The following is a 23,235-nucleotide window of genomic DNA, read 5'->3' as shown; positions in this document are numbered from 1 at the left end:
AATGTATGCTTGCTGACTTGGCTTGCAGAATGCATAAGCTCCTGTAATTCTTTATTTTCTGCACAGTCTGTAAAGTAGATAATTTTTATTTAATAAGTTCCATAATATGTTGCTGGTATTTCAGCATGTGAAACTGGCAATTCAATGCCCTAATGGTGAGAGTTGCAGAGGTGTATACTTTGTTACCCCATCTGTCTAAAGCTCTGGAATCCCTGTCCGAAGGGGTGGGATTCTTAGCTGTAGTTGCTTTTATACCTTTAGGCTCCTGGGAAATGACCTCTGGGTCAGCAATAGAATTTTTGAAAAGAAATTTGTTTGAGTCAGGGACTCTGTAGTACCTTTCTGGTTTCCTTGGAGAAGGGGGTAAAGTATCAGGAGTTAGACTGGATTCCATAAAGACATCATCCACAACATCCAGAACAGGAGGGATAGCTAAAGGTCTATGTTGTGGCAAATCTAAAAATTCTGAGTCTCTTTTTGGACTGAGGATAATCCTGGCATTCCCATTGGAAATGCCCTCTTATGTATGTAGGATTTCACCAAAAGAAAAATCCTCCAGAGGGAAAGCAGAGGGAATGGAGTCTTCTGCATCTGAATCCTCATAAGCAGATAAAGGCATGTATTCATATTCAGAAACCTCAGAGTCGTTGGGCTCCTGGTCAGTTAAAGCTGCTGGGGACAGGTCACTTTCTCTTAGCAGGAGAAGGCTGGCTTCCCCTAAACAGCATAATCAGGTCTTCTGCCATTTTAAGCATTTGATGTTGTGGCCATTTTTAACATTTGATGTTGTGTAAGGAAGCAGGTGCTTGAGTTTGGGTCATCAGTTTTTTTAGGCATAGTTCGTACTCTTGGCCTTAGAAACTCTGTAGTTTTAGACAAAACTGAAGACGCAAAAGAAGTCGGTTTGGGTCGAATATCGGTAATGCGAAGAACTTCCTCGGAAGCCGGTGCCTGCACTGCGGCTCCGGACCCATCCAAGGTAGAGACAGCCGCAGGTTCCAACGTCAAAGAAGAGTCTCGCGGCATACGGACTACGAACGGGTCTCGGTAGTGGCCTGCAAATCCATCGAAGTGAGCATCAGGGGCTGCAAAAGCACCTCACTGAGTACCGGCGAACTGGCCACTAGCTTAACGGAAGCGTCATCTGCAGTTTTGGACCTGTGCGGTCTGTTTCTGTCTTTATCCTTATGTTTTTTCAGAAGATCGGTAGTCGGATGGCTTACCGAAGCCATTTCGGAATATGGAGATCGAGAGCGAAAGTATTTAGTGACAATAAGGGCCTGACAACGAACAGTTTGGGTGTTAACAAAGCACAAAACCGATAGAAGGGTACTTCGTGCTCTGGGCCTAAACAGTGACGCAGTAAGAATGGAAATCTCGGTGTGGTATTTGCTTTCCACAGGCGAGACAAGTGTTAACTTTTTCTGACATCGGTTAGAGCAAGAAAAAAGGATCCCCAACGGGGTACTTGGCTTTAGAAGACTTCAGGATGATTCAATTCGGAAATGAAAACTCAGGTAGCGGCTGATCGGCACTCATGCGAACTGCTTCTGCTTCAGGCTCCTCGGCAAGAAAGACTAATGTAATGGCGTCGGCTGCCTGTTTTTATACTCCTAACGACCTGACGTCAGTCCTGAAGCGACAGCAACCGACACAGAAATACTAAGTCTCTGGTATTCGGGCTGACTGAAGGCTACCTGCAGGCAGATAACCCAAGTGTGACGACTGCAACAGTGAAACACGAAGAACATCTGTTATGGTCTTTTAAAAGACATCTTGAGGAGTGTCAGTAGTAAAGAGAAAGAAGTCTTGATTCTGCTTTTTACCTCTATCATACAGTCTATTATGGAATTCTGTGGGTCTTCCAGTTGTCATAACGCTTGCCAAATACACAGACTAGCAGAAAATCCAGAATATGGTCTCTAACCAAAGTAGGAGGACTGAAAAGTCTTGGTTATAAAGAGAGATTGGAAACTCTTTACCTATACTCAGCTGACCATTAGGTTCTAAAATGTGACTTGATTCTTGTATACAATTCACCAAGAAATGAGGCATTAGCCTCTTCTCTTGGTGTTAAATTTTTGGGGTACTGTATCAATACCAGGAATAAAAATCTATGTGCGAGACTGCAAGATGTTAAAACATCAGTTAAGAGCTGGTATTTTCATCGCAGAGGAAGAACGTCATGTGATTCTCTACCTAAATATAAAAGAAGCTGGTACTGTCAAACTTTTCAAGGTCCCGGCAGGTAAATGGCATAGAAACTTTGTTTATATTTCTGGTCCAACTGTTGGGAAACTCTTAAATAGTACTAGGAGCTTTGAGTTTGAATTTCTTCTATATGAACACTGATGCACAATGCAAATTATAAATCAAGACTAAAGGAAATTTTGAATTTACTAGAGAATAACTGCCTTGATTTTGAGCCTTACATGGAACACTGTTGGGGGTAAGATAACAGCAGGAAAAACTTGAGACACATTAAAACAAACAAGGCTTCAACATAAGGAAATGAAAAGTCATAATCAGGAAATTCTCCCTACACTGTTAACAAAAAGTCATAGATGAAAAAACAACGTTGCAATAGAATGGATAAAGAGCTATAATCTTTCCACCTACTGGGAACCTATCATAAGAGAGGATTCCCAAATTCCATGGTGGAAATGGGAGAGAAATTTGTTGTGGGACAAACAAAGTATACATGGGTCATCACAAATGGTTGATTTAATTCAATGATGTAGGTAGCGCTTCTGGAGCATCTGACTATTCCCTTATGTGGGGCCCCTCTCAATTTTAAGTTGTGGTTCCCCTGCCCCCAAGAAATCTTAGTGTACTGGAGATAAAAAAAAATTATAGCAAACTGCTCGTTATAAATGTAATAAATGGCTTGCTACAGCTAACAGGTAGAGATGTGTTCTTCAGTCCAAACTGAAAATGAATTATTGGCATTCATTTCTGAATGCCAATACTGAACTGAACTAAACTAAACAGGAAGCACTAAAGCTTTTACACAAATGCATTACTGACATTCAGAAACTAAATGCTGGTAATGAAGATCATGGCCAGGGACATCTTGTGCCTAGGGTGGTTGCTCCGTTCGCCCCATCCTAACTATGCCTCTGACTCAAATTTCAGTAAAGAGGAGGAGGAGGTAGGCAGAAGCATCTGAAATAGCACAATTTTTTTGATTAGAACCAAGACAAGACAGCGGGTCTACTTGGAAAATAGTAAAAAAAGAATGTTAAGGTATTTTAAAGAAAATTGAAAGCCATTTCTGAGAAGTTAAAATCCTGGGAAAATAAGTTAAATATAATATTAAGCTGGGAGGAATCGACTGAAGTACATCTTCCCTGGAGATATGCCACTAAGTCAAGAAAATTAAGAATACTTAAATATCAAAATCAAAATAAATACTTTTACACATCAGAAGTAAAGAACATTAAGAATACCTGAAAGGTAATGTCTACATAGACATTTCTATACATGACGGACACCTCCAAAAATGTGTCCAACATTAACAGGAACATGCTGAAAATGCAGAGACTGGGATCATTATTTTTGGCCATCTCCAGTGATACAGAGTTGTAAATAAAACCTACAAAATGAATGAAAGTGTTTTGTTTGAAACTAGCATTTACTAAATGTTCAATGTGTATTATTATCTTGGAGCTTTTCTCCCTGGGGCTCTGATCAAAATGGATATACATCCAGTCACATTATCCCGGTCAACAAATGTAAAATAAAATAAATAAATAAAATAGGGGTAACTAGAGGTTTTGTTCATGCATGGGTATGACTGGAAACTCAGGGCTACTACACAGCAATGAAGCCTTACAGAGCCTACTAATATCAGTGGCTAAAAAAGCAATAATAAAAAAAGTGAAAATTGAAGATTACGCTCCCTGACCAAGTTATTATTTTGGTAATAAGCAAGACTTCAAAGTTAGAAAGCAAAGTAATGATTGGAAAACACAGCAGAGAAAGCAGAGTAATGATTGGCAAACATAGTCAAAGATATGTTAGCAAGCGTGCTTTCTTGGCTGCTAGTCAGAAATACCAATGAAATAAGCGCAGAGAAAGTACAGTTGTGTACCTACCATAAATGTAGATGTTCGAGTGTATTCACTGTTGCAGTCATTACTCTTGGGTTATCCTGCTGGCAGGCTACCCGCAGTCGGCCAGAATTACAAAGTCTAGGTCCGGCATTGGTTGCTGTCGCCTCTTCCCTGACCTCAGTGCGCCAGGGGTATAAAAGATGCAGCCGACGCCATTTTCTTCAGTTTTTTTTGCCCCAGATGTCAGGTGCCCCAAATAGGTAGACTGAAAAATATAGCAATAAGAAATGCATGCACAAATATAACATTTCCTTCAACAACAAGCAAATACACCAAAAAAGTTGTATAGGATAAAGAAGTGCAGATAAGTCCCAGCAAAGAGAAGGGGGATGGTGGGTGGGTAACCTGGACTGCAACAGTGAATACACTCGAACATCTACATTTATGGTAGGTACACAACTGTACTATGTTCATCATGTTTCACTGTTGCAGTCATTACTCATAGGTTGAATCCCAAAGCTGAGGATGGGTGGCTGGGCTAAATAGGATTAGGAGAGGCTATGAGGCCCTGCAGAACTGCAGTGGCGAAGCCTGCTCTGTACTTAGAGTAGAGAGGCAAGTGGTAGTGCTTTGTAAAGGTGTGCACTGAACTCCAAGTTGCAGCTTCTAAGATTTCTTTGGTTGGTACTCCTCTGAGGAAGGCTGCTGAAGTGGCTGCTGTTCTGGTGGAATGAGGCCTAATGCCCTTAGGCACTGATTTGCCATGTTGAGAATAGCAGAAATGGATGCAATGGCCTATCCATTTAGAAATAGACTGTTTTGAGATAGCCTTTCCTTGTGATCCTGCAGCATATAACACTAAAAGTTGCTCAGTCTTTCTGAAAGCTTTAGTTCTGTCCAAGTAGAAGCGTAACTGCCTGTGTATGTCCAAAGAATGCAGAATTTTCTCACCCTTGTTCTGTGGATTTGGGTAAAAGGTAGACAAGTGAATGGTTTGATTAAGGGCCACACTGGGCAATACCTTAGGCATAAATGTAGGGTTTGTCCTCAGAGAAACTCTGTCTGGATGAAAAATTATGAAAGGTTCCACAGCCATGAGTGCTTGTAACTCCAAGACTCGCCTTGCAGAGGTTATGGCTAGGAGCTGAGCTGTTTTCCAGGATAAGAATTTAATATCCGCTGTTGATGCTGGCTCGAAAGGAGGTAGTGTGAGTTTTTCCAAAACATAATTGAGGTCCCAGGCCAGAATTGGTGCTCTCCTTGGAGGCCTAATGTTTTTGGCCCCTCTGAGGTACTGCCTTATTAAAGGATGAGAAAAGATAGGTGGTTCCATATTGTAATGTGCAGAAATGGCAGAGGCATGAATCTTAATTGAGGAGAAAGAAAGGCCTTTGGTTCAGCATCTCAGTTAGGTATTGTAAAATCTGAGGAATATTTGGTACAGACGTGTCAATGCCTTGTTCCTGGTTCCAAGCACAACATCTCTTCCATTTTTCTGCATAAGATTTTTTGGTACTGGGCCTCCTGGCCTCCAAGATAACATCCATAACAGCTTTTGAAAGAGGAGTTTTCTGAATGGCTACATTATCCGCCATGCTGCCAGATTTAAGGTCCTGAGTTGGCTGTGCAGGATCTGATTGTTTTGTTGGGTCAGCAAGTGAGAAGTTTGAGGCAATATCCATGCTGGACCTTGAGACAAGCTCTTTAGGACTGGGTACCAGTGCTGGCGTGGCCAGTCTGGTGCAATCAGAATCATTTTTGGCTTCTCTTGTCTGACCTTTAGGAGTACTCTGGGAAGGAGAGGCAGTGGGGGAAAAGCATATACTGTTAGATTTTTCCAACTGAATGATAGGGCGTCCACTTTCCATGCTTGCTTGTGGTAAATCCTTGTGCAAAATCTCTGCAATTGACAGTTGTGAGGGGAGGCAAATAGATCTATGTCTGGGCATCCCCATTTCCTTATTATCATCCTGAAGACTTGTGGATCCAGTTTCCATTTGTGGGGATCCATGAGGTTTCTGCTTAGTTCGTCTGCCAGAGTATTTGTTTTTCCTGGCAGGAATTGTGTTTGCAGGTGAACTTGAAAAGCCAATGCTGTTTCCCATAAGGTCATTGCTTGTCTGCAGAGGGGGTAGGAATGAGTACCTCCCTGCTTGTTTATGTACCACATGACCGTAGTGTTGTCTGTTTGTATCAGTAATTGTCCTGGATGAAGCAGGTCCTTGAAAGCTGTCAGGGCATTTTGAACAGCTAGCATCTCTTTTTGACTGATGTGAAGATGCATCTGGTTTGCAGGCCATGTGCCCTGAATACATTTTCCTGCCATATGGGCCCCCCCAGGCATAATGTGATACATCCATTGTGAAGTGTCTGTCTGGCTGTGGGTAAACTGAATGGCAGACCCTTGTTGTGGTGACAGGCTTCTGCCCAACATCGAAAATCCTGTTGTAGGCAGGGAATGAGTGCAATTACTGTCTCCAGGCTGCGGCAATGCTGAGTCCAAACACTTTTCAGATACCATTGTAGTTTCCTCATATGCAGTCTGGCATATGGAATAAGCAGAATGCAGGTTGCCATGAAACCCAAGGCCTGCAGGATTTTCCTTGCAGATAAGTGGGTTTTTGCTTGTCTGGCGTGAGATAAGCCATCTGGGCAGTTGTATTTAAGCTTGCACCCAGGAATATTATCTCTTGAGAGGGCACTAGTTTTGATTTCTTTTCGTTTACTGTGTACCCTAGGCAAATTAGTAATCTTTTTACAAACGCCAGATGCTTTAGAAGAGTCTCTTTGTTCTCTGCTTGAATTAGGCAGTCATCCAAGTAGGGATATATCTGAATTCCTTTTTGTCTGCAAAACGCAATTACTGGTGCCAGGCATTTTGTAAAGACCCTGGGCGCAGTAGATAAGCCAAAGCAGTGCAGAGAATTGGTAATGCATTGAGCCAGCTATGAATCTGAGGTATCTTCTGCAAGATTGTCTGATTGGGACATGCAGGTATGCCTCTTTTAGGTCCAAAGTTATGAGCCAAGCCCTCTTGGCCAGCATTGGCAGTAGCTGCTGAAGAGTCAACATCTTGAATTTTGGAACTTCCAGAAACGTATTTAGTATAGACAGGTCCAGAATTGGTTTCCAGGTTTTGTCCTTCCTGGGTACTAGGAAAAGTCTGGAGTAAAATCCTTGCCCCTGCTCTTGTTGTGGTACTTGCTGAATGGCCCTCATGTCCATGAGGGCTGTACTTTGTTTTTGTGCCTCTGCCCATTGATTGTGTGGCAGGTCTGGCATGCCCTTTGACCTTGGTAGAGTGTAAAAATGGAACCTGTAGCCTTGGGACACTATGTTCAGAACCCATTTGTCCTGGGTAACCATTTACCAATTTGATGAAAAAAGTGCTAGTTTTCCCCCTAAGGGGGCTGTCAAAAGAAAACTGCTTGGAACTGGTAGAGGAAAGTCATTGGGACTGTTTCCTGTAAGGCTGTGATTTGTCTTCTCCGCTTTTGGAGGTAGGAGCACCCCATTGTTTAGGCCTGTATGAGCCTTGGGGTTGAGATCTGCCTCTGGGACGCCTGTATCTGCCTCTATGTGGTCCGTCTGAGACTGGAAAGGACCAATTTTTAGAAGGCCAGTTCCTGCTAAACCTGGGTGGCTGTACCTGTAAGAAATCCTTGACTGTCTGCATGGATTTTGCTTTATCCTCCATTTTTTTTCCAACACCTCTTCTGCTTTAGTACCAAACAAAGTATCATGCTGCAATGGTGCATCTAATAATTTTGCTTTAAAATGATCAGGCAGATTTGTTCCTTTAACCAAGCATGCCTTCTAATAACAGAACCTGTAACAGCCGCCCTGCAAGAGGCCTCCAGTGAATCATAACCACATTGCAAAGTATGCTTTCCCACTTGTTCAGTTGCATGCAATAAATCCGGCAATTCCTTGTTCTCTGAACATTCAGTATTTGTCAACATTTTCTGTTTAAGTAGCGACATTAAATATTGCTGATATTTAAGCATATGAAATTGACAATTTAAAGCCCTTACAGCCAGGGTGGCAGAAGTGTAAACTTTTATCTCCATCTGTCTAGAGCCCTAGAATCCCTATCAGAGGGGACAGGGTTTTTTTGCAGTGGAAGCTTTAACCCCCTTGGGACCCTGAGATATAGTTTCTGGGTCAGCAGCAGGTTTTTTATATAGGAATTTATGAGAATCCGGGACTCTGTAGTATCTGTCTGGCTTAGCAGGTGCAGGGGGTAAAGAGTCAGGGGACAGTCCGGACTCTGAAAATACATCATCTACAATGTTTAGAACAGGTGGAATAGCAAGGGGTATGTGCTGAGAAAGAAGCAGGAAGTTTCTGAGCCTTTTCTTAGACTCAGAACAATCTTGGCTCTCCCAGTGGAAATGCTCCCTCATAGTATGCAGTGTTTCCCCAAAAGAATAGTCCTCAGGAGGAGAGGCTGAAGGAATGGATTCTTCAGCATCAGAATCCTCATAGGAAAGCATGGAGTAATCCTGTTCAGAAGAGGAATCAGAGGAAATAGATACCTGATCAAAAGAATCATACTCTGTCTCTTGCCTAGGCCTCTTATCAGGAGGGGGATGGGAGCCCCTGATCAAAGTAATTAGGTCTTCAGCCATTTTGAGCATCTGCTTTTTAGGCATGGAAGTCTGAATAGGAGAATGCTGTACTTGTTTCTTTGTCCTTAGAGCTGCTTTAGTCTTTGTCTTTGAAGCTGAAGATGGTTTAACATATAGTTGTGTAGGTCTGAAGACACCCTCAGAAGCCGATGCCTGCTCAGCGGCTCCGGACCCATCTGAGGGAATCATTTCCGAGTGTCCAATACCTTGAGTTTCCAGAGGCCCAGTCGGCTCTACGTGGGAGTCGATAGCGGCCTGTGGCTCTGAGGTAGCGAGCGCCAGGGGCTGCGAAAGCGCCTCACTGAGAACCGGCGACTGGTCTAGAAGAGGCTTCGTCATCAGTTTTGGACCTCGGATGTCTATCCTTGTCCTTGCTGTTTTTGTAAACTCCGGTTGTCGGCTGTTCCGCAGGCATTATATAATTAAATCTTCGGCCAAAGTCATGAAATGCAAAATCAAACCGACGCTTGATAGTGCGTTGGTTGACTCTAGCACAAAACCGACAGCTAGCAACGTTGTAATCAGGGCCTAGGCAAGGAATACAATAAGAGTGAAAATCCTTATGAGGTATTTGCTTCCCACAAGAAATACAATTGTTAACTTTTTCTGACATCGGTCTGGAGCAAAAAAAAAAAAAGTTTCCCCAACGGGGTACTTAGCTTTAATGAAGACTTTGGTTCTGAAATTCAGATATGAAAATCTCAGGAGTCGGCCGACCGGCAGTTGCGAACTGCTTTTGCTTCAGGCACCGCGCGGCAAGAAAGACTGAAGAAAATGGTGTTGGCTGCATCTTTTATACCCCTGGCGCACTGATGTCAGGGAAGAGGCAACAGCAACCGACGCCGGACCTAGACTTTGGAATTCTGGCCGACTGCGGGTAGCCTACCAGCAGGATAACCCAAGAGTAATGACTGCAACAGTGAAACACGATGAACATCACAAAATGTAGAGAGAGAACAGTCTACAACCAGCACAGGAGGAAAGAGCCACACGTCTTAAGGATTTATCAGTCTACACAAATAATAATAAAAAGCTGTATGTAACTCTATGAATTTTTTTTTTTTTTTAATTTTCCTTTCGTATTTTATGGAAGTACACACACACACACACACACACACACACACACACACACACACACACACACACACACACACACACACACACACACACACACACACACACACAAGACATGAATTTTGTCTGAATGAACGATAGACAAAAATGCCTCTGAAATAGACATTGCAATAAAATATTTGTTAGGGAAAAAGAGAATTAATTTATTGGACTATCTTACTCAACAGATGTTAAATGGTCACAATGTTTTTGTCATTCCCAAATGTGTTTTATTCTATTCAGTTTCATGAGAGAGGGCAAAGCCTACACCAGTTAACTCAGATAATGCAAGAAAATGATCATGAATGAAACATTAGAACATCACAGAATGCACACGTGCATGTACACACACACACACACACACAGACACACACACACACACACACACACACACACACACACACACACACACACACAAAAAATTATGGGAAATTAAGGACTTTAGTTCACCTATTACATGTCACTCGAAACGGCACGTAACAGGAAACCTGTCAAAAATCCATGCAGGCTCAACAAAGAAGGCATTCCAGTCAGAGATAATCCTCCAAAAACGATTCCTGCTAGCTAGCAATGCAAATCCGTGTACAACTGTGCCACCCAAAAATGAGTATGACTTAAAATTTTATTATGCTGCACCTGACACAACCGAGAAGGTAAACATGATATAATGACTTATTAACAATGCATACCTGCAAAACCGAGTTAAACACAAATGGAAAAAAAAAGTAACACTGATCTAATGTTTGATCAGCAGGGAAGAAATCAGACAATATAAAATGTAACATAAAACTTTCTTCTTAAAGTGTTACAAGGGCGGACAACAAATACCAGTCAAACTAAAGAAATTGACAATTGCAGAAGCTACTAGCTAGTTGGTTGGTTTGGACACTACTGCTCATCATATCAAAGTGTAACCAAAAGGAATAAATGCATAAAGCAATAGTAAAAGAACAAATACAACACTGTACTATATAAAGGAGACTTTTCCAAACAGAAAATCATTTTAATGGATGCCATTCATACAGTGACATTATGACACTTAAATTTATTAGCAGCAGATTGAAGAGCTAGGCCTTGGGGACAGGTTACTTACTATAAATTCTACTTATTTCAGTTTATACAAGAACTACAGTTTACACTTAGACAAGTTTGTCAACATGGACATCTATGAAGTTAAAGATCTCATAGCATATACCAAAGAAAAAAAGGGATATTTGTGATTAAATGCAATCAAAACACTAAAAAAAGTATTTAAAAATTATCCCTACCTACACATTCAAGATCCTACCTCTTCTTTAATTTGTAACAATGCAAGGTTTCTCCAAAGTCCTCAGTTTTCAACATTACAAATCTTTTTTTTTCTTTCTTTTACAACTTCTTTAAAACTGGTGCTGTCCTCCACACAAGGTTTTCACTAGAAGTTTCTTCTGTAGAAAAAAAGGTAATACTTTTTATTACTAGAGAAATTATAGTTCCTACATGCTAACATTTACTCAACTTTAAAGGTATGAACACCTACATTCCATAGCTCACATTTCATCCCCAAAGTTTAAAAGAATAATAACTGTTGCAATGTTTTACTGTGCCGTTGTACTTTGTGTTATGTAGATCGTTCATTTTGCTGCTTACATTTCACACTACCTTTGACTGCTATCATCCAGAACTGAAAAGCAAGAATGTATTTCATATCTAAACCAGTAACTTATTTTTTTCTTGATTGCTTTCGTACTTGTGCATGCTGACCATCAAGTCACCTCCCGGCCAGACTTCAGCCCATTCCTTCCTCTGTAGTTGAGAATCACCTTAAAACTGGAGGCAAAAGCCATCATGGGGAAACAGTCAATCAGGCATTCAAGACAGTTGCTTGGTTACTTGCTGACACCTTTACTATGACGTTTTATATTGGCCTTAACCTCACCTGTGGGTGGGAGAAAAACTGAACTGCATCACTAGGGGCTCAAAGTGCCTTCCACAAGGGAGTGCATGCTGCCATACATCTACTTTGAAGCCTACCATGTATCAGCGGCATGGTAAGCCTAACATTTAATCCCAAACCACAACGTTTGCATTCATTCCTCCAACCAGGGGGAATGGTGCCATTTGCAGCCATCTTTAACCTCCTAGCCAGGCTAGTCAGTCACCTGACCCATTAAGTCATAAAGGCTGCCTGGGCCACAATTAAGGCTTTATTTTTCTACATGAGAGCTGGATTACAAACCAGCAACCTTTCACTGATTAAGTTTAACTCATTCGGACCTGTATACCTTCCTTACCAATACTTAGATATTACAAAAAAGTAAAATAATCCCTCCTAATTTCATTGGTATTATTTTTCAGTTCATTTTAAGTAACCGGACATGCAAGTTCAGCAGATACTGCCTTGCTAGAATCTGTCTCCATCATTTATATGCTAGCATTAGAGTTAGTTTTACAGGCCTTCCTACTTCTACCCTTCTCCTACTGCGCATCCATTATAACAATTAATGGTCTCTTTCTTCAAAATGTTTTCACATACCAAACAACGCAACTGAATAAAAAGATCATACACTCATGCTTCATATCCTAATAGAAAGTTTTGTTTAATAGGTTGCTGCTCTAAAAACAATCATAAAAGCAGACTTCCTATATTCAGTGGAAATATACAGACATCTGCCATGTAAGTGTACACTGGCAGCACATTTTTTTCAAACACATTCTATATTCTTTTTTCATGTGTCCACCCATCTTTTTACCAGCATTCAGTAATCTCCAGTGTTTCTTCTCAAATGATATTGGCTTTCTTTCAAAATATACCAGAAAAAAATATTTTCTCCTTAATCAAATATGATCTACTGTTATATCAATAACATTATCGTAAAGACCAACAGGATGGCTACATACGCAACAGTTTGATTAGAGGTATTGTGCACGGCGAAAACTGAAAACGGTGGAAAACAAAGCCAGTAAACGCTATTAATCCAAGTAGAATTTGGATACTGATTTGTAATTGCATTGCCTGTATGTCCTCAAAGAAGAAATTTGGAGAAAGTAAGAGAAAATCAACCAGAAAATAGGAAAAGTGTGGCTGAGAAGAAGTCTGCAGCTGTTCAGGAAAAAGCAGTGCAAATTTCAGCTTTGGTACAGGAGACTGCTTGCAATAATTTAGAGGAAAAATAAGTCAAATGCACTCAGACATGTTTAAAATAAGTTAACGATAAAGTAAAATGTATTAAAATAACAAAAGGATGGAAAAACAAAAGAAACAAATACAGTTGTGTAAACTGCACATACCATAACAAAAGATCTTCAAATTCCTCAGTACTGCAGTAGACTATAGATACTTGGGTTATACCCTGCCCAGGACATAACAACGGTCTTCAAAAGTCTGGCTCTCCTCAACACTGCTGTGTCTTCTCAAGATTCAGAGAAAGAAAAACAGCAACCTGACTGCATTTTTTTCAGGACCCTCAAACAGGGGATACTGTACTTGTCACGGAACCCCCAAAAAGTTTGATCACAACTTTTATCTCGAAAAGTAACTACACAGAAAAAATGGGGATGGAGGGAGGGTGCAGCTACTGCAGCAGTAAGAAATTCAAACATCTACTGTTACGATAAGAGCAATTTGCACAGCTGTACTATATTTACCATTCTCAATAGTAGCCTTTGTGTAAATTACTACAGCTTAGAGAATGGGTGACTTATACATCACCACTCTGTGTGGAGAACAAACGTTCTCCAGCAGGGTGTTAATGTACGGGTAATGCCCGCTAACATACGAGTCAGACACTTCACGGCAGTACATTAAACTGCTGTGGAGCTCGGACTGTAACCAAGGTAACAGCCGCCATTATTTTACACTTGCCAAGCAGTGCTTTTGCGGTTTACCGAGTGTAAAATTAAAACAAATGGATCATTAAAAAAAAGAATACATGTATGTACAGTCAGTCTATGTTTCTGTCTGCACTTGTAACTATATAGGTGCTTGCATGCAGGAAAGCAGAAGAGTGTGTCTGCATGAGACAGAGAGTGAGTGGATGTAACTCATTTGAAATTAAGCGAGATATGCATACCTCTCAACCTCTTAGCTCAAGAAATCTGGATACAGCTTAAAATAATGGGAGACAAAGGCTCAAAAAAGGGGAGATTTAAAATTTTCCTCCTATAAAATTACAAAGTTGTAATGACAGGATTTATGTTAACATGCATTTTCTGGAAGATATGAAGTCCATTCCTGTCACCTCAAGGACACCCCTGACTTTGACTCAGTTTTTAGCTCCGTCTCCCTTAATCCCTTTAAAACTGGGGACTTTTAGTGAAAAGGTGATGAATTAGACGTAATAAACAATGACGATAAATAGAATTATAGACTTTTTTTTTTTATTTCAGAAAATGTATATTAATTCGCATTCTCTTATTCTGCCAATGACTCAAGTTAACAGAATAAAACGTTATACACTCACCGTAACATTCCGACTGTGATGTCCATTTTCATTCTTGAACAAATGGGTTCAGATCTGACCCACGGATGAAACGCAGAAGCTTTTTCTGGCTCATGGAACACAAACTCTCGAGCTCCTTCCTCACCTATAATGCTCTAGTCCCCTACCATTTTTCAGATCTTGTTTGCCGGCTTTTTAGACTATATAGTAAATAAAAGTTATATACTGTACTCATCATAACTAGGCATTTGTGCTGTCCATTTTCATTCTTCCTCAATGTATGGGGTTCAGATCCTGTCCTCAGATCTGACTTGAACATATATTCTAGACTTCGGATCAATCTCTCCAGCTCCTTCCTCTCCCTATAATTCACTATTCCATTCCCATTACCTCAGCTAGAGCTTGTTGCCATATAACCCTATAGTTAAACAGAGACAGGTATAACTGACAGAGAAAGTAAGGGCTCAAACCCGGAACTACAGGTTCCATACAGAATCTGTACAGATCTGTAAAGGATCGCCCAAGATGGCGGCGCCTCGTGTGGCAGCGGCCTCTCCGGCTCCCAATGTGTGTTTTGTGTTTTTGTGTTAAAATTGTGGATTTTGTTGCAATTTTGTCTGTCTGGGGAGTCTGTTCTGAAGTCATCGGGTGTGCGGTTTGTCTGCAGCTGTGGTCTGTTGGATTGTCAGATTGTTTGCGTTTGGAGGTTGTGCTGGTTGCGGCTGTTCAGGTGGCTGGATACGGTTGGCTTTTGTCTGCTGAGTGAATCGGACTGGATATTGTTGGTCAGTGGGATCGGACTGGTTCTGAGGATAGGACAATGGCAGCGTGGATGGAGGAGTGTGTGGGAGATCGTGGTGAGATTGTTGTATTGGTTGAGGCTGTTTGGGCCTTCTGGTGATGGATGCAGGTAGCGGAAGACCAGACTATGTCAGACTGTTAAAATATGGAGTTTCAGATTCTGGTGGTTGGAAGGAGCCTGATTGAGACTTTTGAATGTTTGTCAATGTTGAAATGGAGCTAGTGACAGTGTGAAGGGAGCAGTCGGATGCAGTCAGTGTGACCATGAATGAACCGTACATGGTTGATGAAACTTTCTATACCTTTGGTTGGCTTGGACTTGTGCTGCTGTTGTGTTTTTGTGCATTTATATGTGTTCATGTTGTATATGTGCTTGTTTACATGTATATGAGCTTGGAGAAACATAATTTCATTCAACTGTGCATTTTTTTTGTGTGCAGTCAGAATGACAATAACGTTTACTGTTACTGTTATAAACATAGTCCAAAAGGTCTCTCTAGAAAAAAAAGGATGGGGGATGGGTGGGAGGGAAGTTGAGGAAGAATGAAAATTGACAACACAGATGCCTAGTTATGGTGAATATATAACTTTTAAATCTGATGTTGTCCTTTTGGTATGGGACAGAGTCCCCACCTACACTGATCTTGGGTGGCTATTATTGAAGGATATTCCTGAGTACCACCAAACCAAAGGTGGCTTTGTTTCTAGAAATAATATCTAACTTGTAATGAGCAAAAAAAGGTATGAGCATTGGACCATGTAGCTGCAGTACAAACATCATCAATAGATGTTCTTGACCAAAAGGCAGATGAAGCAGTCATGGATCTGGCTGAATGAGCCTTGGGAGGTTTAGGTAGGGTCATGCCTTTTTGAGAATAAATCCAAGAAATACAGTCTGTAACCCATTTGGCAAGAGTGACTTTAGAGAATGGACAACTCAGTTTTTTGGTGAAAAAAAAAAGACAAGAGTTGCTCTGACTTTCTAATTTGTTTTGTTCTGTAAATATAAAAATGTAACTGTCTGTGTACATCAAGGAGATGCAGCATGTAATTTACTTTACTTTACTTGAAAATTTGGAGAGACGACTGGTAAGTGCAAAGATTGGTCAACATTCTTTTCAGAAGCCACTTTAGGTTTAAAAAAAAAAAAAAAAAAAAAAAAAGGGTTAGTCCGTAAAGTAAATCACAGTTTTGTACCTACCATAAATGTAGATGTTCGAGTGTTCACACTGCTGCAGTCATTACACTTGGGTTATCCTGCCATCAGGCGGTCCCCGCAGTCGTCCCAAATTCCAAAGTCTTGGTCCGGCGTCGGTTGCTGTCACTTCTTCCCTGACGTCAGTGCGCCAGGGGTATACAAGATGCATCCGACGCCATTTTCTTCAGGTTTTTCTTGCCCCAGATGTCAGGTGCCCCCAAATAGGTAGGCAATACATATTGCTAATCAAAAATATACAATAAAAACAATACCTTCAGTTACCAGCAAATACACCCCAAGGGTTGTATAGGATAGAAAGGTATAGATAAGTCTAGCTAGTTCAGAGGGGATGGAGGGCGGGTAACCTGGACTGCAGCAGTGTGAACACTCAAACATCTACATTTATGGTAGGTACAAAACTGTACTATGTTCATCGTGTTACACTGCTGCAGTCATTACACTAGGGTAGAATCCTAAAGCTGAGGTTGGGTGGCTGGTCTATAAAGAGTTAGGATTGGCTATGAGGCCCTGCAGAACTGCAGTGGCAAATCCTGCTCTGGATTTAGAGTAAAGAGGCAGATGGTAATATTTGGTAAAGGTGTGCACTGAACTCCAAGTTGCAGCCTCCAAAATTTCCTTGGCAGGTACTCCTCTGAGAAAGGCTGTTGAAGTGGCTGTTGCCCTGGTGGAATGTGGCCTAATGTTATTTGGGACTGAATATTCATGTGGTGTGTAGCAGTATCGAATACAGTGTCCTATCTATTTGGATATATTCTGCTTTGAGATAGACTTGCCCTGTGATCCTGCAGCATATGCTACAAACAGTTGCTCAGTTTTCCTGAAAGCCTTTGTTTTGTCCAAGTAGAAGCGTAACTGCCTGTGTATGTCCAAAGAATGCAGAAGTTTCTCCCCTTTATTCTGGGGGTTTAGATAAAAAGTTGGCAAATGGATGGTTTGGTTAAGAGCCACACTAGATACCACCTTTGGCATAAAGGTAGGGTTTGTCCTTAAAAGATACCCTGTCCTGATGAAAAACTATAAAAGGTTCCACTGCCATTAATGCCTGTAGCTCTGAGACTCTTTGTGCTGATGTTACTGCCAGGAGTAGGGCTGTTTTCCATGATAAAAATTTTATATTGTCTGTATTGGCTGGTTCAAAAGGTGGTAGGGTCAGTTTTTCCAAAACGAAATTGAGGTCCCAAGTTGGTGTTGGTGCTCTCCGGGGCGGTCTTATGTTTTTAGCCCCTCTGAGGTACTGCTTTAGCAAGGGATGAGAGAATAGAGGAGGATCCGTGTTGTAATGTGCTGAAATGGCAGAGGCATGGATCTTAATTGATGAGAAGGATAGGCCTCTGTCCAGCATCTCAGTTAAGTATTGCAAAATCTGAGGAATGTTTGGAACAAGGGGGTCAAGGCTTTGAGCCTGGTTCCAGGCGCAGAATCTCTTCCATTTTTCTGAGTAAGCTTTCCTGGTGCTTGGTCTCCTGGCCTCCAAAACGACATCCATAACAGCTTTAGAGAGAGGTGTTGTCCGTTTGACTTATGTATCTGCCATGCAGCCAGGTTTAGGGTTTTGAGCTGACCGTGCAGGATCTGACTGTTTTGTTGAGTCAGAAGGTGTGGAATTTGAGGCAAAATCCATGGTGGGCCTTGAGCCAGGTTCCTTAAGATAGGGTACCAGTGCTGGCGTGGCCAGTCTGGAGCAATCAGGATCATCTCTGGTTTTTCTTGTCTGGCTTTTAGGAGTACTTTTGAAAGGAGAGACAGTGGCAGGCAGGCATAAACTTTTAGGTTTCTCCAGCTGAACAGAAGAGCATCCATTTTCCATGGTTGTTTGTGATAAGTCCTTGTGCAGAATTTTTGTAGTTGGCAATTCAGTGGGGAGGCAAAAAGATCTATGTCTGGGCATCCCCACTTTTGCGTTACCATGCTGAAGATTTGTGGATTCAATTTCCATTCGTGAGGGTCCATGATATTTCTGCTTAGGTCGTCTGCCAGAGTATTTTTCTTTCCTGGCAGGAATTGTGCTTGCAGGTGAACTTGATACGTTAGAGCTGTGTTCCACAAGGTCATAGCTTGCCTGCATAGGGTAAAAGAATGAGTGCCCCCTTGCTTGTTTATGTACCACATTACTGTGGTGTTGTCCGTCTTTAGTAGTAACTGTCTTGGATGTAGAAGGTCCTTGAAAGCTGTTAGGGCATTTTGAACAGCCAACATCTCTTTTTGATTGATGTGAAGATGCATCTGGTCTGTGGTCCACTTGCCCTGAATGCATTTTCCTGCCATGTGTGCTCCCCCAGGCATAATCCGAAGCATCTGTTGTTAGAGTTTGCCTGGCTGTGGGTTGGGTAAAAGGCTGACCCTTGTTTAGGTGACATGCCTGTGCCCACCATAGAAACTCCTGTTGTAGGCAGGGAATCATTGGTATTACTGCTTCTAAACTGTGAGAGTGTTGAGTCCAAACACTTTTCAGGTACCATTGTAATTTCCTCATATGCAGTCTGGCATATGATATTAGTAGAATGCAAGATGCCATGAATCCCAGGGCCTGCAGAATTTTTCTTGCAGGGAGATGGGACTTTCTTGCCAGCAACTGAAAATACTGAGTTAGTTGAACTTGTTTGCCTGGCGTGAGGTAAGCCATCAGGGCCATTGTATTTAAGCTGGCACCCAGGAATATAATCTGTTGCGAGGCCACTAGTTTTGACTTCTTTTCGTTTACTGTGTACCCTAGAGAAATTATCAACCTTTTTACAAATGCCAGATGCTGTAGAAGAATGTCCTTTGTCTCTGCTTGAATGAGGCAGTCGTCCAGATATGGATATATTTGAATCCCTTTTTGTCTGCAAAATGCAATTACTGGTGCCAGGCACTTTGTGAAGACCCTGGGCGGAGTAGATAAGCCAAAGGGCAGTGCAGAGAATTGGTAGTGCATTGTACCAGCTTTGAATCTGAGGTATCTTCTGCAATTTTGTCTGATAGGGACATGCAGGTATGCCTCTTTGAGGACCAAAGTAATAAGCCAAGCCTTCTTGCCCAGCATGGGTAGAAGCTGCTGTAATGTCAACATTTTGAATTTCGGAATATCCAGGTAAGTATTCAGAATTGAAAGGTCTAGTATGGGGCCTCCAGGCCTTGTCCTTTCTGGGGACCAGGAAGAGTCTTGAATAAAATCCTTGTCCTTGTTCCTGTTGTGGTACTTTTTGAATAGCTCTCATGTCCATGAGGGCTGAAATTTGTTTTTGTGCCTCTGCCCATTGATTTTGTGGCAGGTCTGGCATTTCTTTTAGCTTTGGTAAAGTATGAAAGTGGAACCTGTAACCTTGAGACACAATATTCAATACCCATTTGTCTTGGGTGATTGTTTGCCAGTTTTGGGAAAAAAATGCTAGTTTTCCCCTTAAGGGGGCTTCCAAAAGGGATGTGCTCAGTGTACGGAGGGGAAAGTCATTGTGACTGTTTCCTGTAAGGTAGAGACTTGTCCTCACCTCCTTTTGGGGTTGAGGTGCCCCACTGTCGTTGTCTGTTTGAGCCTTGGGGTTGAGATCTGCCTCTTGGGCATCTGTATCTGCCTCTCTGTGGCCTGTCTGACACTGGAAAGGACCAATTCTTTGTTGGCCAATTTCTGCTAAACCGAGGTGGCTGTATCTGTAAGAAATCCTTGACTGTTTGCATAGATTTAGCTTTATCCTCCATTTTCTTTAACACCTCTTCTGCCTTAACACCAAACAAGGTATCATGCTGTAAAGGAGCATCCAGTAACTTTGCCTTAACATGATCAGGTAAACTCTGTTCTTTTAACCGAGCATGTCTTCGAATCACAGAACCTGTAACTGCGGCTCTACATTGCGTCATCTTAAAAGTACTCAGTTGTATTTATTACTGCTTGGTGTAACTCATTGTAAGCCTTTTAGTTTAAGCACCTGGGCTTCAGACCAGTTTTACATTAGGAAGGTTTGTGGTCTGCACTGTAGTGGCAGAACAGGTAGCTTACATCCTTCTAAGTTGGGAACTGCTGACTGAGGGCTCAGTGTCTGTTATTCTAAAAGTGTATTAATTCTGGTTTAAGCACTTGGGCTTGAGGCCAGTTATTTTACATTAAGAGGGTTCGTGTTCTGCACTCTTGTGGGAGGAGAGGCTGGACTCTGTCCTTCTGAGCTGGGAATTTCTGGTTAAAGCTTATAGTGCCTGCATATTTGAACTGCTTCTTACTGAAATTGGTACACCTCGTTTGCTGTAGCACACACTAGATCCAGGCCTGCTGAATCTAGCTTTGTTTGTATAACTTGAGCACTAATCCAGGCATTCTTTAAAGTATTCAGTTGTATTTATTACTGCTGGTAGTAACTTGATTAAAGTGTAGCTATCATTTCTAAGTCTTTTGGATTAAGCACTTGGGCTTCAGACCAGTTGTTTTACATTAGGAAGGTTTGTGGCCTGCACTGTGGTGGCAGGACAGGTAGCTTACATCCTTCTAAGTTGGGAACTGCTGATTGAGAGCTCAGTGTCTGTTATTCTAAAAGTGTATTAGTTCTGGTTTAAGCACTTGGGCTTCAGGCCAGTTATTTTACGTTAAGAAGGATTGCGGTCTGCACTCTTGTGGGAGGAGAGGCTGGACTCTGCCCTTCTGAGCAGGGAATTTCTGGTTAGAGGCTTATAGTGCCTGCATATTCTAACTGTTTCTTACTGAAATTGGTACACCTTGTTTGCTGTAGCATACACTAGATCCAGGCCTGCTGAATCTAGCTTTATTTGTATGCTTGCTGTTTGTTTATTTCCGAACGCTAATTCCACCTAAAACGCGGCCTTTTAGCACTTCTGTGGATCCCTAGTGATATCTGCATTGCTTACTGTACTTATTTCCTTGTTTCACTTGAAAGAAAGTTACTGTTTGTCGTTTTTGCATTTAAGTTACCTGTAACACATTGCATTTAAGTTACCTGGCACTTGCTCACTAAAGCAATTATATAAGTCAGCTCTAAAAATTAAAAGCACTACACCCTCACAAACTCCCTCAAGTACCTCGTTCCCCATTGGCCCTTTTTCAATTATAAAGGAATTCCCAATACTATTCTAGCATGTCCAAAGGTCAGTTGTCAATCTCCTCTCCGGTCCAGCTGGTGAATCTGGGAATCTTGAGGCAATGTTACAACTGCCTCATGTACACAGACAACCCTCTCCTCCTCCCAACAAATTCCAACACATGTGAGAGATGCAACCATATAGCCAAACTGGAGGCTAAGCTCTCTCAACTCAGTACTGGCGTAACCAGTCAGGAGGAGAAGGAAACCACACTCACTACAATTCCAGTCTCACATAGACCTACCACGACAACAAACCAAACACATAAACACACAAAAACATACTCGGAGGCTCTAAATAAAAATCTGCCTAAGCAGCAGAGGCCTCCAAAGCAGACATCCAAGCAACCGCTACCCCAAAACAAAACACGTGCAACACATAGCTCACAAAGCCAGTGTGCCGAACAGTCACAGCCCTTAAGGCTAAACAACACACCTGATACACTTGTAATAGGTGACTCTATCGTCAGGCATACTGACGTCCCGCTCACCAGGCTGAACAAGGAGAAGTTCACGGTGAGCTGCCTGTCGGGCGCCAGGATCCGCCACATAACACAAGCACTCAGGTCACTCCAAGGCAAGTACAAATATGACTCAGTCATTGTCCAAGCTGGTGTGAATGACCTGAGACATACCTCCCTGGACTACATGAAAAGAGACATAGAGGAGCTCTCTGAGCATGTAGCCCAGGCCGGTATGACCCTGACCTTGAGTAGCATCTTACCCTCACCAAGAATGATGCCACAATATGAAGACAAGATGATCAATTTCAACAATTGGCTTAAGTGTTGGTGTCATTCAAAGGGGATCCAATGCCTGTCAGCCTGGGATGACATGCTCGACAAGCCACGATGCTTCGCTAGGACGGCTTGCACCTGTCACCCCTGGGCTTTCGGATATTGGCAAAGGCTCTTGCTTCCCCATAGTGCATTTTTAGGCAAGGCTCAAAAGACAAACCCACCTCCATAGGTATCACAAGGGATAAGAAACTAAGAGTAATGCTACTCAACGCCAGAAGTCTAAACCTCAAGATGCACGCACTCAAAACTTTCCTTAGCATGGAGAACATCGATATCTGTGCAGTAACAGAAACCTGGTTCAAGGCTCCGAGAGCACCCCAGCACTACCAGGTTATACCTCATACCATGCTTTTCGCCCCAAAACTTGGACTGAACCACAAAAGGAGGGGAGTATCAATATTCGCCAAAGATACCCACACCTCCAGGTTGGTGGCACAGCAAGCATCAGAGACTATCCATGTGCAACTAACTGTGGGTAAAACTGCCTTCCAGTTTATAGCCTGCTACAGACCACCCTCCCAAACACAGGAACCCCACTTGGCCTTCCTGAGAATACTGGAAAATATGAAGGTCTCTCCAAACACCATTATATTGGGCTTCAACTACCCAAACATAGACTGGGAGCATTACTCTAGCTCCAACACCCTAGCCCAAAGGTTCCTAGAATTTATAAACTCAAATGCTATGGAACAACTTGTTACCACTCCCACAAGAGGGAAAACATACTGGACCTGATCATCACCAACATGGGGACACTATGCTCCAGACCAGAAGTGTATCCCTCACTGGTAAGATCAGACCATAAACTAATCTCACTGGATATTCACATCCCGACCCCACCCCTGCCCAGAAAACCACAGTGAAAAACTTCTCTAAAGCAAATTTCACATGCCTCAAAACCGGTGAAATCCTTCAAAGCCCCTGGGCCTGTGGAAAATCTGCCCAGACCACAGAATCCTTTATAAACGCATTCTATGAACACCTTCAGGAATGCATGGATCATGCAATCCCAAATAAAACCAAGACCCCAATCCTCCAAAGGCAGGCGTCCTGTCTGGTGGACCCCAGCCATAAACAAACTATACAATAGAAGGAGGAAGCTACTACATGATAGAGCAAAATCCCAAAAGGGAAG

At 42.1% G+C, this 23,235-nt stretch overlaps 1 protein-coding gene across 3 annotated transcripts in view; it reads right to left on the bottom strand.

Annotated features, from left to right (window-relative positions):
• The window catches only part of MBD5 (methyl-CpG binding domain protein 5), a 1,606,355-nt gene that overhangs the window by 1,352,262 nt on the left and 230,858 nt on the right, over positions 1–23,235 (bottom strand). For 2 of the 3 annotated variants that reach the window (XM_044074864.1, XM_044074862.1), the window contains exon 2: positions 11,068–11,226. The gene's annotated coding sequence lies outside the window, so the exon portion shown is untranslated. The remainder of the gene's footprint in view (positions 1–11,067; positions 11,227–23,235) is intronic. The other variant, XM_044074863.1, reaches the window with a different exon arrangement.

The sequence above is a fragment of the Protopterus annectens genome, chromosome 6.part0 (assembly GCF_019279795.1).
Source record: "Protopterus annectens isolate FY-2018-M chromosome 6.part0, PAN1.0, whole genome shotgun sequence".
Classification (NCBI taxonomy): Eukaryota; Metazoa; Chordata; order Ceratodontiformes; family Protopteridae; genus Protopterus; species Protopterus annectens.
Note: the sequence above shows the minus strand (reverse complement) of the source record. Positions and strands in the feature narration are given on the sequence as shown.